Here is a 13,614-nt window from a genome sequence, read left to right as displayed (position 1 = left end):
CCCGCGGGCCGGCTAGATCGGGCCGCGAGTGCACGTAGTCGGAGCGGCGAGGTCGGTCTGGATCGAACACGTAACGTATCTTATCAGCCCCGGTCGTTCGTGTGCGTTTCTTCACGTGGTTTTTTAATTTCTCTCCTTTTATTACGCTCTAGGACTAATGACCACTCGGTTTCGCTCGAACAAGGGCTACGGAGGAGGCCACACCCTATCTCTTTAAAAATGGAGGGTGGTCCCGCGATATCGACACCGATTAAGATACCCGAACCTGGACCAACGACGACGACCAAGACGGCGACGGCGACGACGTTCAACATGGTCGTGTTTTATGTCTTCTTTACCTTTACGACAAAACAACGAACAAATTTACAGCTAATCGAGCGGATGGATGGAGATGGTGTTCTCTGATTTCTCATTTCCTCCCTCGCTCCCCCCCCCCTCCCCCTCGACCGTTAAACCGAAGATGATGTTGTAAATGACAATCCGAATGTCGTTGAATTATATTTTATTACAACTCGCCGTGTGGTTTTGTGCGTCTCGAGCCTGGCCCGCTGTGGATGGACAATAAAAGCCCAAACCTAATCCCGAATGGAAAGTGTTTCGCCGCACTGGGTCGATTTGCAGTGTTTGGCCAAAACTTATGGTCAAATTAGATGATGAACCCACCGGCTGTGGCCGTTTCGCACAGGATGTAGCGTAATGGATGGACCGTCCACCACTGTGCGCTCCATCATTTTCACCAATCATTAGAAAGCCGTTAAATGATTCGTCTGTTGCTGCATCCGTTTAGACGCGGGCCAGTGCCGTACCGGTGCGTTTTATGAATGATAACTTTCGAAAGTCGTCATCATTAAGTGCTTCCTTTTTTCCCGAAATATGCAACCGCTGGAACAGCTTTCGCTAATTTTGCATAGGGATTTTGATTGAATTGCTTGCTTAAACGTTTGAGAAAACGTTTGAAAAAAAGCTATGAGAAGCAGAAACATCCAATGAATGTCCAATGACAGCCAGGAAAAGTTTTAAAAATCCGTTCAACTGATATGATTCCAATTTGATTTGATTATCTTTCTTGGTCGATCATGAAGCTGTTAGGTGGACAATTACCGTGATTTATGAAAAGATACCTACAAGACTCGCAATATAGCCATCATTGTAGTCAGCAATTCGCACAGGAAACCAAACTGAAATGAAGTGAACTGCAATCGATAGAAATCGCTGAATTATATGGAATAGTTAAACGTTGGATCATATGAAAGTGGCCTGAATCCTAATGAAGACTGGATCGCGGATAATCCTAAGGGAAATAAGTGCAAATTGCCTGGTTGGAACTTCAGATCTCCTTATATTGTTCAAAGGAAAGACTAAGCGAACACAATCACAGAAACTATTACTTCCATAAGACGCTGGACTTTAAGACTCTGGATGAAGGCCGTGAACTTATTCAAAGAATTGGATTTTACAAATACGACAGATCCCGATAGCGGGATAGTAAGTCCAATTCGAGAGATATCGAAATTAGGGCCAAGAACCAAATCTATTGAAGTACAAAGATAAATTACACACAACATTGAACCATGAGTATACTTTATAGGTGCGGTTGGAAGCATCCTAGCTTACAACGGGCATGGTATTAAGTCGTACAAGTTGATGACTGTACCACGGGACCGCCCCGTGACTCAGACCACTAACATGTGATTTAAACTATTGTAGCAGTATGTCTGCTTCTTTATTTCTTACAATAATAACAATACTTACTATGCATTAATCTGGCAGTGGAAACGCCCCAAATAACGTTCGTGGAAGGTTGCAAAAAGAAGACACATCTTCCGCTCATCGCAACTAAAAGGTTGCCGCAAATACACAGCCCACACCGGCACACTTAAATAGACTTGTCAGAAACAATCACTGAATAAATTACCGAACATCAATCGAGAACATAATTATCACCAGGTACGATTCCAACCGCTTCCGACTGATTTGGCCGAGGGTTCGACTAACTTTACTGACGACCTAAGTAAAAGACATTGGTTTCCGATCGTCTCAACAGAGCCCGTGCGTGTGTGTATTCCCATCCTTTGTCGGTACAGGATCAAAGCCCGATCGAATACCGTCCATTGAGCAGAGCTGATAAATGTATCTTTTCTTCTCTGCCGAAGAAAAAAAGGACACTATGCCGCAAAAAGGGAAGAAAGTTTGCGTAAAGCCAAAAAGGGAGAGTAACGCACGGGAAGGGTGTGTAGAGAAATCGTATCACAACATTGGTAACTTTTTACGCACATCTTCACCGGATCGCTCGGTGACGGGTAATTAGGTTGTTGGAGTGAAAGACCCGAACCTTCCCATCGATTATCGGCTTGGGAAAAATGGTTCATTGTGGTGTTCCTTTTTTTCGGGATGCTGCGCAATGGCTCTATTAATTGGTGCGGTTGGCACATTCGTTCTCTTTGCAGAAAATTCTAGACACAGTTTTACGAAACGATGACTACTACCATTTGCAACAAAGATGTCACATCAGGTGGGCTCTGACAGTGCGTGAAATGACCACTTCAAAGCAACGTGTCTTTGATCGTTTGCGATGCGTTACGCTTGTCCAATTTTAAGTTGGATTCCTTTTTAAAAAGCAAGAAATAAAAGGAATACACATTCTTTCTTTCATTTCTATCTACCGTGACCGAGACAGTTGTCCAATTCGGTGTACCGAGAGCACGACAGCGTATTGCAGCGTACCAAAAATGGAATTCATGACTTCTTGGGTGATGACCCACTGCTGGTCGTCCGACGCTGTGAGATACGGAAAGTGGCTGGAGTTTAATATAGCACGTTACCAGTGATGTTGTTAACGGCAAACAGAAACAATAATCAATTACAATCGCAGGAAATGTACTCGAGCTCAATTTACGGGCAGACAAGTTTCACACACCCGGCTCGTATTGTTTTGTAATAAATCGAGTGAACGTGCGTCACGTTACTTAATGTTCAATTTAATAAAAAAAAAATAAATACTAATAGCGGTATGAGCATTAGACAGCTGCTATTTATACGAATTGACTTAAATTTACAGAAGACTTCAATGCTGGTAAAGCTAGAAACCTCATACAAGCTACAAAAGACTTAAGCGACGAACCCAGCTTTGATGAGCAACTTCAATAACATTTCATGTATTCCAAATGTACTTATTGTTTAAGCATTGGTCTAAGCATTGCACAATACAAACTCATTTCAACGTCTAAATGTCTGAAAGATTAACATTTGCCCACTCCTTAAAAAAATGCGCTCGTCTTTACAAACCGCTTCTAGCAAAGTTTAACCTTTCCCGTCTGTCGTCAGAATTGGCAAATTGGGAACAGCGCTTGAAACCCCAAACCCTCTTCCCTCCCCATTCGCAAAGTCGTGGGCAGCTTTTGCCAAACCTCTGGCATATTCCACTGTGTGATCCGGTTGCCCAGATATGATGGTCAATTGCCAATTTGTGCCACCGGAAGTCCACCTAAGGTTGGGCGCGTTCGGCACGGGTAGCAGAAGAAAGGTTAAAATTGAACTGAAAACAGGGGCGCAAACTGCAGCGCAAGTCAAATTTGCATAAATCACCGTTCAAGCGAATGGCAGCACGTACGGTTCAATCGCTTTCGTCAACTGCTGGTTTTGTATTTACTTTTGTTGTTTTTTTTTTTTTTATTATTTCCTCCAAATTGGCCTGGTTTCTCCTGGAGGATTGTGGCGGACAAGTCGAGTCGAGCTGGGAGGTTTACCCTTTTTCGGAGAACTGAAAGTATCCGTACGAGACCAACGATCCACGTACATTGAATAAAACATCGATAATATGCAGCACTTGAGACTGTTAGCGTTAAATACATACCGTGCCAATCTGAATTAGTTTATATAAAAGCATTTAAAGACATTTAAACAAGCATATTGAGGAATTTATAAAACTATAAATTATGGCACACGCCTTTTAATAGTTAAAATACCACTAAATCAACAAAAAAATCGCCACTGCATCCAAAATCGATGATGCACCGTCTGCCAAAGTGGAACGTTTTGACACCGTTTAACCTTCTCTTCGCCACATTTGGCGGTGGTGTGAAGTGGTAAAATTTCAGCACGGTGCATTTCACGATTTCGCACTGCCAATGCTGAATGAAATAAAACAGGGGGAACAAAACACAACGTTCTGCCGAAAAAGGGACAACCTGGTACTGGTTTTAATTAGCTCGCATACGTCAATCGCCGTATTGAGCAGCCGACAACCGGGTTGGAACCGTTTCAGCGTGAACTCGGTGCAGGGTAATTAATTTGCGGAAATTGCTTTTAAGGTGAAAAATTACGACACGCCACTTCGGAGAATTTTGGCCGTAACGGACTGGGTACGAAGTCTTTTTAGTTACCATCCAGCACCAGCATCATGCGAAATGCGTTTGTGGCGGAAATGTGGAAGATGCTCGTACAGTTCGCCGTTGGCATTTAAATCGAAACGCGCGTTGACGGTAGAAGGAAACTGTAAGAAAATTCTAATTAAAAATGACATTTAGCATTCCTTCTGTTTTGCATCTAACGCAATCGATTCATAAAACAGACAATGAAATAATATCAACAAACTTTAAATTAAACGGTGGTTAATTATAACTATTTTTATAATTGTTAAAATGATTCAATAAATATGCAAACGGGCAGAGTAGCGATAAATCTGACTAATTTGATCTATAAAAAAAACCAATAAAGTAGACATAAAATTAACCAACTCTTAGGATGTTGCAAAATGAAGAGCAAACAAGTATAATGGCAAGAGAACGCGACTATTTATTTATTTAAATATTTATTTATTTTTATTTTATTGCTAATGAGTTTTGAGATATTTTTGCCTTATTTATAATTTTGTCAGGGTTTTTTTTAAACTACAGTGATCATTCAATTTATCAATTTTCACTCGTCTACACCGCCTACCATAACTATGTGAACAGTCGTTTTTCGCGATTTTCGGAAAATTCGGAAGAGATAGATAAAATCAGTAAATCTATAAATTGTGCAAACTACTATTTCGCATCTTTGTACATTTTTTTCAAATTTTAGAGCGATTATTACAAGGCTTATTACAAAAACAAATAAGAGTCGTTCCATAATTATAAAAACACTTCGAAAAATTGGTTTCTTTGTTCTAACAAATGCATTTAAAAATCGTCTAAAAATACTATTTGTAAGCGATATAGTAATAACATTTCATGACTCTTTTTAGTGCGGCATTTTTTTAAATTGAGGTTGTAAATAAAATTACAAAAATTATTTTTTTCATTATTTTAGTGCATTAAAACTTGATTTTAATTTGTTTTGTATATTTTGATTATATGATGATTTCGTATTATATTTCATTAATTAGATTCATCCTACTACACATGTCACCAGACATTCTACTATGACATTCCATAACTTCAATAAAAAAGTGTAATAAAAATAGAACATGAGTATTATTTCAGAATAATTCTCTAGAACGTTCTTCAAGAAAGCTTAATTAATTCGCTAAATACGATCAGATCACTCTCGTGTTCGAATGATGTACGCTATTTATACTTCACAATTCGCCAAAAATAAATTAAATTTAAATCATACGTAATTCCTTCCCCAAAAAGCTACATTTCCTCTTGATAATAGCTTTATGATTGAAATCAACATTTCTTGTCCTGCTCTTCTACTACGCACACACACACCCGAACGAATGGGTAAACAACGATAACAATCTTGTAGTCGCCAAAATAATCGACCACCACCACCACCACGAAGGAAAACAAAAAAACGAAATCAAACAAACATTGTACAATTATTGCCGCAATTATGTCAATTTCGTTGATTTGATCATGTCTCGCAACAGTGCGTACATATTTTCATCCCATTACCCATAGTCCCGTTCTTACGGGGACTGCTCCCCATTGCCCCCCATGCATCGTTCGTGCGTTCGCGGAGCCGAGTGCAGTTCTTTTCAATAAAGTACAAAACACCAATGAGCGCCAGCCCCGGCCACCACCTGTGCTAGCGATCAGCACTCCGCACCATCTCCGAAGGACGCACTGGGGGTGGCTGTAAGGACTTGGAAGGAGCAGAAGAAAGAGCAAACATAACAAACAAAAAAAACTGTAACAAATTATTCGTTTCATGGCCGGCGGGTGAATGTGGCTGGAGCCTGATTTCTTGTCAGAAGGAAAGCAAATTAAGCAACAAGAACAACAACCAACACAACAACACACACCAAACCAAACTGCGAGAGTACAGACGATCGAGAAAAATCCCGAAAGCACGAGAGCTCGCGAAAACTCCACATCCCGCTAATGGACAGGCACAGGCGCGCGGCACGGGGAAGGAAGCAAAGCTTCTTGGCGCTCTTTGCCCTGCTTCAAAAGCTCACGATTTGGGCCAGTATGTCTTTCTTGCTCGGGTTGTGTTATGTTTCCCTTCCCGCGCACACGAACCATTCTTAATTTGCTGACCTGGCTGGGAGATTTTATTCAGAAACATTTTGTACCGTTTTTTTTTTGCTTTATTTTCCTTTTTTTCAGTTTTGAAGGATTTTTGGATTGTCTTTGCTTATGGGTGTGCTTTTGTGCTGCTGGAGTGCCTACCGTGTGCACTTTGAATTCTGTGTTCAACGCTCTGCACATCGGTTCCGCTGCCGGGCACGCAGAAAGGGTTGGGCTCGGCTCGGTCCGTTACAGCTTGCACAACTAATTGCTGAGACGCCACGGTTCCGCCGCGTTTCAGCTCTTGCATCAGTGAAACATTGTATCCTGCGAGCTGGTGGTTTGTATTTTGGTTCGTTGTTTAATTGTAATATTTATTGCCCGTGCAATGAAAGCGAAAAAGCTGTGCAATTTGTTTCACAATTATCCTTTTAAACCATCATAAATGTGTAGAGACGAATTAAATGTTAGGTTAAAATGAAGCTAAATCGGCATTTTAAAGCTACTGTTTAGCTTTTGTTTTATTGATTTTTTCTTTAAAATATTCTTGTTTTAAATGTTAAGCTCTCGTTTTGAAATTAAAGTGATTAGTGCTGGTCGCACAGTGAAACGTTCGCTTGCTTACAACCGTTCCCGGGTCTGCCAGCAGGAGCAGGCACAGCAAACCTGACAACAGATGACGGCAAGAGGCTGGCCACGGGCGATGGGACGGAAACGTCCTCACCGCACCGGCACACAAACACACCCAGCATTGCCCTGGGATAATAATATGCAGCATAATGCCGTGCGCTTTTATAATAAAAGTCAAAAAATCATCCTGGGTGGTCTCCGATGGATGCGAAGGAAATAACAACAGCGACAGCAACGAACAAAAAAAAAACCATACGTACATATTCGAAGGCCAGTCCAAAGCATGTGAGAGGGAGAGGAAGAGAGAAGGGCCCCGGAATCGTGGAACGGAGCAATCGGCGGTTGCCATGCATCTCACACCGATTGACTCAACGTATCCGGAGGGAAGCAGCCTGCTTTGTTTTGGTTTTTTTTTTTGGATATTTTTGGTCCGTCTCGTTGTCGCTGTGGCAGCAGCATCGGCAGCAGCACTACCGATAAGCTGCCATGTCGAAACGGGGGAAAAATCATTAAAACCTTTGGCAGACACGTGCAGATCACGCTAGAAAAGGCTGCCCCGCACCTACAAATCCAACCAAGAAACGTTTCAGCTGGATACGCGCACTGTGGCAATTGTTTATCATGCGCCCGGGCTGATAAAGCCCGTCGATAGAGAGACGACAAGCGCGACATGCTTAATTCAGTCCGGTCTTAGGTCTTAAAAGGGGGGAGGGGTGGCGAGATTGTTTTTATTGCACAGTGCTGGTGAAAACATTTTTATTGGGCCATATAGGAGAAGCTGCTCCGCAACAAATTGCGTATAAATTTGGGTAGCTTCTTCGACTAGTGGGACTGCCGCGCCTGGCCGGTGTGTGTGTGTGTGACAAGGTGTGCACGTTAAGCGAACAGATTTATGACAAAACGGAGAAGAGCTTTTGTTGCTTTTTGGTGTTTTTTTTTTTTATTTGAAATTGAAATGAATTTGAATTTAAAAGATATAATTTGTTTCATTTTTTTAAAATTTACTACGATTTTACATGAATTAGGGACACAAAACATAAACCTCTACCCTTTTTATATTAATCAGTATTAAAGCTTTCTATTTCATTTGCTCATTTTTAGCCAAATACCACTTTTATTATGTGTTATTTTACACTTTTATGGTGTTGTGTGCAATTAGCTTTATTTTTCTAGTTTTTATGCTTGATTTATTCTCTTTTTTTTACCTAATTTATTAAGCTTTCTGAATGTACTCGTGTTTAATTCATTTCTTCCATGTGTTTTATTTTCTTTAACATATTTAGTTTCATTATTAATTGTTTTTATTTTTTCAGGTTTTTATATTACTTCAGATTGATCCTAAGAAAACTAAACATATTTCGATGTTTTTGTAAATAGCATCAGCATAAATAAGAACGAAGATGACACCTGCTGCTGCATTTATCAGGTTTTATCTGTTTGCTACTTTATGATTTTTTAAGTTTTCTCTCACTTGCTTTTGTGGAGTTTTCAGTTACTGTTTCGTTATGCTTTTCTTGATAGTTTATTTAGCTTTAAGGCTATCTTTTATATTTTTTTGTTTAACTTTATCATTTATTAATCTCTTTTTATTTAAAAATCTTACATGTATGAAATAAATTGTTCACTTCCTTCATTAAATTATTCCAGCATGAGCTGATTTATTCTGTTTCAAACATACACCAGTGTCCTTTCCAATAAGTCAGGGCATACCTTGAAGATCAAGCGTCTTCAATCTTTACCATTGCGAGAGTCTCTGCTTGCTTCGCTTCAAACACTACTGCAAACTCGTCCTTATCCTTTCACCTTTTGCCATCTAAATGGAAATGGCGAAACTCCTTTGGCACACTGGTACATCCACCATCCACGCAACAAGCAGCACGCAACAAACGAAAACAAAAACTTCTCTTCCAGCCCCCAACTCACCCTCCTCAACCGTGCCTCTACAGACAGAGGTACAGAAATTCGTAGACGGATTAAGCGGCGGCAGATGAACTCATCCATAATATTTAGGCAATTTGCTGTGCTGTGTGGTCTTTAGCGATTATTTACCATTTCGGTACGATCGGTCGACGATCGACGATTCGTTCCACCGTCTTTGCACCGTCCGGGCGGCACTTTGTTCCCCCCTTAAAACCTCCCCCCCCCCCTTCGACAAAAGCAGCCAAGGATCGCCGGCAAAAAAAAGTGGTTTTAGTTATTATCAACATCGATTTTGGGTATCCGTACGCATTCAGCGAACGTTTTAAGCGCTGTGTGCTGTTTGTGTGCGTTGCTCGTTTTCGGAGTTTTCTTTTCCACCAGCCACCATATCCAAGCGGAACCGAACCGAGCGCGTTCGATGCTTTTGCTTGGGAAGGATTAGGATAAATCGGCTAATTAATTAGCATTAGATTAGCAATACAGGTTTATTAGACGCCAGTTCTGCCGCTACCGTCCTGTCCTTCGCGTGCACTGCCGCCACACTGAGACATTCCAGCTAAAGAGGAAAATAACCAAAACCAAAAAAAAAACGGGGGAACCACACATATAGCTCCAAAAAAGTCCGATTTATTGGTTTCATAAATTAGCAACTCTTCGCGCATCGACTGCCACGGCAACAGCGGCCCAAGAAGCGCTCAATGCGAACATGAAGAAATCTCCAAAAACGTCTACCTTGCCGAACCGAAATACAGACATCCGCTGTCGGGCAACAGACAACATGCAAGAGCGGTAAAAAATTGTGCAATTTATGGGTGGATTATTATTGCTGCTTACCGATGAAATCTCACCCACTGCACTTTATATTCTTCCCGCTTCCTTAATTGCCAGCTTCACCCATCCATCCAACGCCCTGCTCGGCCCGTTGAGCCATCAATATTCTCTAAATGGTGTACGGTGGAGCGCGCGCTTTTTGCTTGCGGTTGTTGCTGTTGCCGTGGTCAGTCTATACAGACATTTGCCCATATGCCACCTACGTCGAATAATTGATCAGCCCCCGATATTCGTTGGCAACGAAGAGAATCAACCCGTATGCAAAATACATTTCCTCCGTAAGTGGCGTCCGTTGCCGATCGATCAACGGGGCGCCCATTCACTGTCGGATGGGTAAAGGTAGGCTGGCTGGTGGTCGACGCGACGACCGTTCAGTTCCAGTAGCCGATTGGATGCGACAACGTCTAATGACATACCATTTGTCACATTTCGGACGCCCAGGTGAGGAGCGGGGTAAAAGTGGACGCAGTTGGAAACACACTCGTACACCGAACGTTGATGTTTCGTCGTGTGGATAACGATCGCTTGGTTGAGGGTTTTTCGGGGGAAATATGCTGATGACGTAGTAGTTTTGTGGATTGTTTTCGAAAAACTGCTTACATAAACAGGCATATTATATTCTAGCAATTTCGCTGATAGGGTTACTAATTTTTAACTTGAAAATTTCCTTTTGGAGTTCATTTTCTTGAACTCCAATAAATGAAAATTAGCATAGAATGTTCTACCTGACATCTATGTTTACGGTTTTGATTGATTTTTATATCCCTGTATCATTCGTAGTGGGGCAGTCGTTAACTCGAACAATGCAATAATATCCCCGTCATGGGTTCAACCCTAGAATGGACCGTCCCCCCGTAGCAAAGATTGACTATCCGGCAGCGTGGTAATGAATTAAGTCTCGAAAGCCTGTATAGGCCGGCATGTCCGCGTAGGACGTTACGCCGAATAGAAAAACATTCGTAGTCTAAATTCCGGAGAGTATCCTTCTAGTATAATGTCCTAAGCCTGCCATGTTGCTCTTAATAACAAGAATACACTACGGTCCTAATCTCTCGTCTGGTACCTTTTTAGGTCTTTGCAAATGTCCCAATTTGTACTCAGGATTTTGAAACTAGTATTTCGTTCTAGCCTCAGTCCTGCACTGTATCGCTTCAGTATGTCAGTTCTTGTCTATGAGTTTATATCTGCATCGGCTCTACATAGAATTATTACAAATATTGTATTCTTTGGAACAACTAGAAAACCAAACTCAGCTCAAAATAGCACAATAATGTTTTGACCACAGCAACAAAGACATATTTAAATATTTAAGAACAACATGCAAGGTTTTGTAATTCCCAACAGAGGGCTAAACCGCAAGAGTTCAGATTAGACAACGTCCAACACTGTGTTAGTTTGGGGATAGGAAAGAGAGAGAGAGAGAGAGAGAGAGAGAGAGAGAGAGAGAGGAAAGAAGTTCTCCTGTATCACGTAAGTCTGAGATAAAATATTTGGGTTCAATAGCCTATAGTTAAAGTTTGAGAAACTGGAATGAAAAAAAGGAACTACTTGTTTAAGAATGACAACTTCTTGATCACCAAAATAGATAGATATGCGTACTATAAGTAAGTATGAATGAACGTTTTGAATCCTGCAAGATGGTGTCTTTTATGTCAGTTAGTCGCTAACTTTCACGACTCTCAAATGAGTTCAGGATCTACAATGCTGCGCAGGATTTGTAGAGTTCAGTTTTACTGAAGAATATTAAACGCGAGTGTTACAAATTACCGACTCTGAAGACACACACCCTGAAGACAAAAATGCTTGAACGTTTCATAAAAAAGCCATCTGCCAAACATGACAGAAACTATTACAATATGAGTCTCACAAGAAGCCGCATAAAACGAACGATTTGTTAAATTTCAAAACATTCAAACACTTCAAGCGGCGTATTCTCATGAAGCAATAAGAGAGAACAATGTTTGGGAAACATCTGTCAATTAATCAGTACATACTAATACCTAAGTATCCAAAACATTGCATTGAATATTTCCAACCACCGGCATCGATCACAAACTGAATGAAAGAATTTGATCTTTTCCCATGCTCAAATGTTTGCTCCTTTTCATTGAGTTGAGCTTTAAAGTAAATAATGAACAAAACTCAAAACCCAAAATTCAAAACCAAAAAACCTGATATCTCATCACTCTTCATCAATTGTATCGTGTCGATGTCTGTTATGAAAAACTGTCACGTTTTGACAAATATACGCGCAACGATCGTTCGATCTTACACCGAACCCGCCGTGTGGAGTATTACACACAAATATTGCCTTTGAAAAGCGACTTATCCTTCTCGTTCCGTGCGAGCATCTCCTTTGCTCAATATGATCGTTCAAAGGACAGTGGCAGCGCAAACAGCTTCGTCCTCCTTGCCAAGCCAAAAAGGTAAAAAAGGTGCCAAAAGCCAACACATTCTATGCTGCGCTCGTACGGCTTCAATTCTCGTTCGCTTCGACACTCACACGTAGATGTACACATTCTTCTTCCCTCGTTTTATGACTCGTCCAGAGCATCCTACTGCGAAGAAGTCCTCTTTTCGCCGAAGAAAAAACGACTGGTACCTTAGCTCCTCAGCAGGGTTTTTGTTGCCGTGCGGGCTTTGTTGTTTTGGCACAAACACAAATATTTACTCGCTTCTCGCTTTTGTGCGTGTCTAGCCGTGTTTTCCCTGCGGGTAGCCCACAGGGATAACGATTGTGTCCCCTTTTGTTCGGCTGCAAGAAGGACTGTGTAGAAAAATTGCGCTTTCGAAGGAGTCTCTGGAAATCTGCGTACCGTGTGCACATGTTGACGTTGCTCGGCATGAACGCAGAACCGGGATAAGGATAAGAGGCTTGCAGCGGCTTGGAAGTTGGTAGTTCTTGTTTTGTTTTGCTCAACAATCGTGCCCTTGGCGTACCTCGGGAGGATTAAGTACAGGGCAGAGAAAAAAAACTGCAGACACCCGGTAGGGTACAGTGTTTATTGCGGTTTTGACATTACTGGAGCATTCGCACAAGGACCTTCCAAGGACTTTTCAGGGTTGCTTGCGAAACTGTGCCACGTAGCATGTGTGTGGTCTGGAGTTCCGCTCATTTAAGCTATGCCTCTCCGTAACTCACTGCGCAACTGGCTGCCACATGTTGATCGTATTTTTTTTTTATGGCATTAGACCATACGTTTAACAATGTTTTGGAATTGGGTTAAACATTTTACAGTCTCTATTTCCTGTTCCATAAAATGACCAAAGGTATGTCCGGCAAAACTTCCCTCATTTTTCCCATGCTCAACAAAATTTCAAATGAACTGCCTCAAGTCGTTAAGCCGCTCAACTTCAACCTCCTCCCACACAATAATAATCATAATAAAAAGGCAGTCTAATCCCTACACCATCACTGTACGCGTTCAACACTCAATAAATATAGCCATCAATCGTCCACCGGTTGAAGCATTTTTTTATGTGTCTACCACAACCGAACACGGCCGATTAACATAAGAGCACATTTCTCGGAATGAAAGGTTCGCTCGGGAACCGCGACCGATTCCAATGCCCATGCCAACCCAGGCCCCACATATCCTTCGGAGCATATGCGTGATCAAAACCGAAACACGCCGAGCGCTTCCTTTCCCGCGCGGGACAGTGAGATCACCACCACCGATTGGCGACCACGAATTGGCAGTCAAAACTCATCAGCAAACGACGATAACTGTCAATCACCGATAAATAAAACCACACCCTGCCTCTCCGGCAACCCACTACTACTCCTTGCGGC

Source organism: Anopheles merus, chromosome 3L (assembly GCF_017562075.2).
Source record: "Anopheles merus strain MAF chromosome 3L, AmerM5.1, whole genome shotgun sequence".
Taxonomy (NCBI): domain Eukaryota; kingdom Metazoa; phylum Arthropoda; class Insecta; order Diptera; family Culicidae; genus Anopheles; species Anopheles merus.
This window is presented reverse-complemented; position numbering follows the sequence as displayed.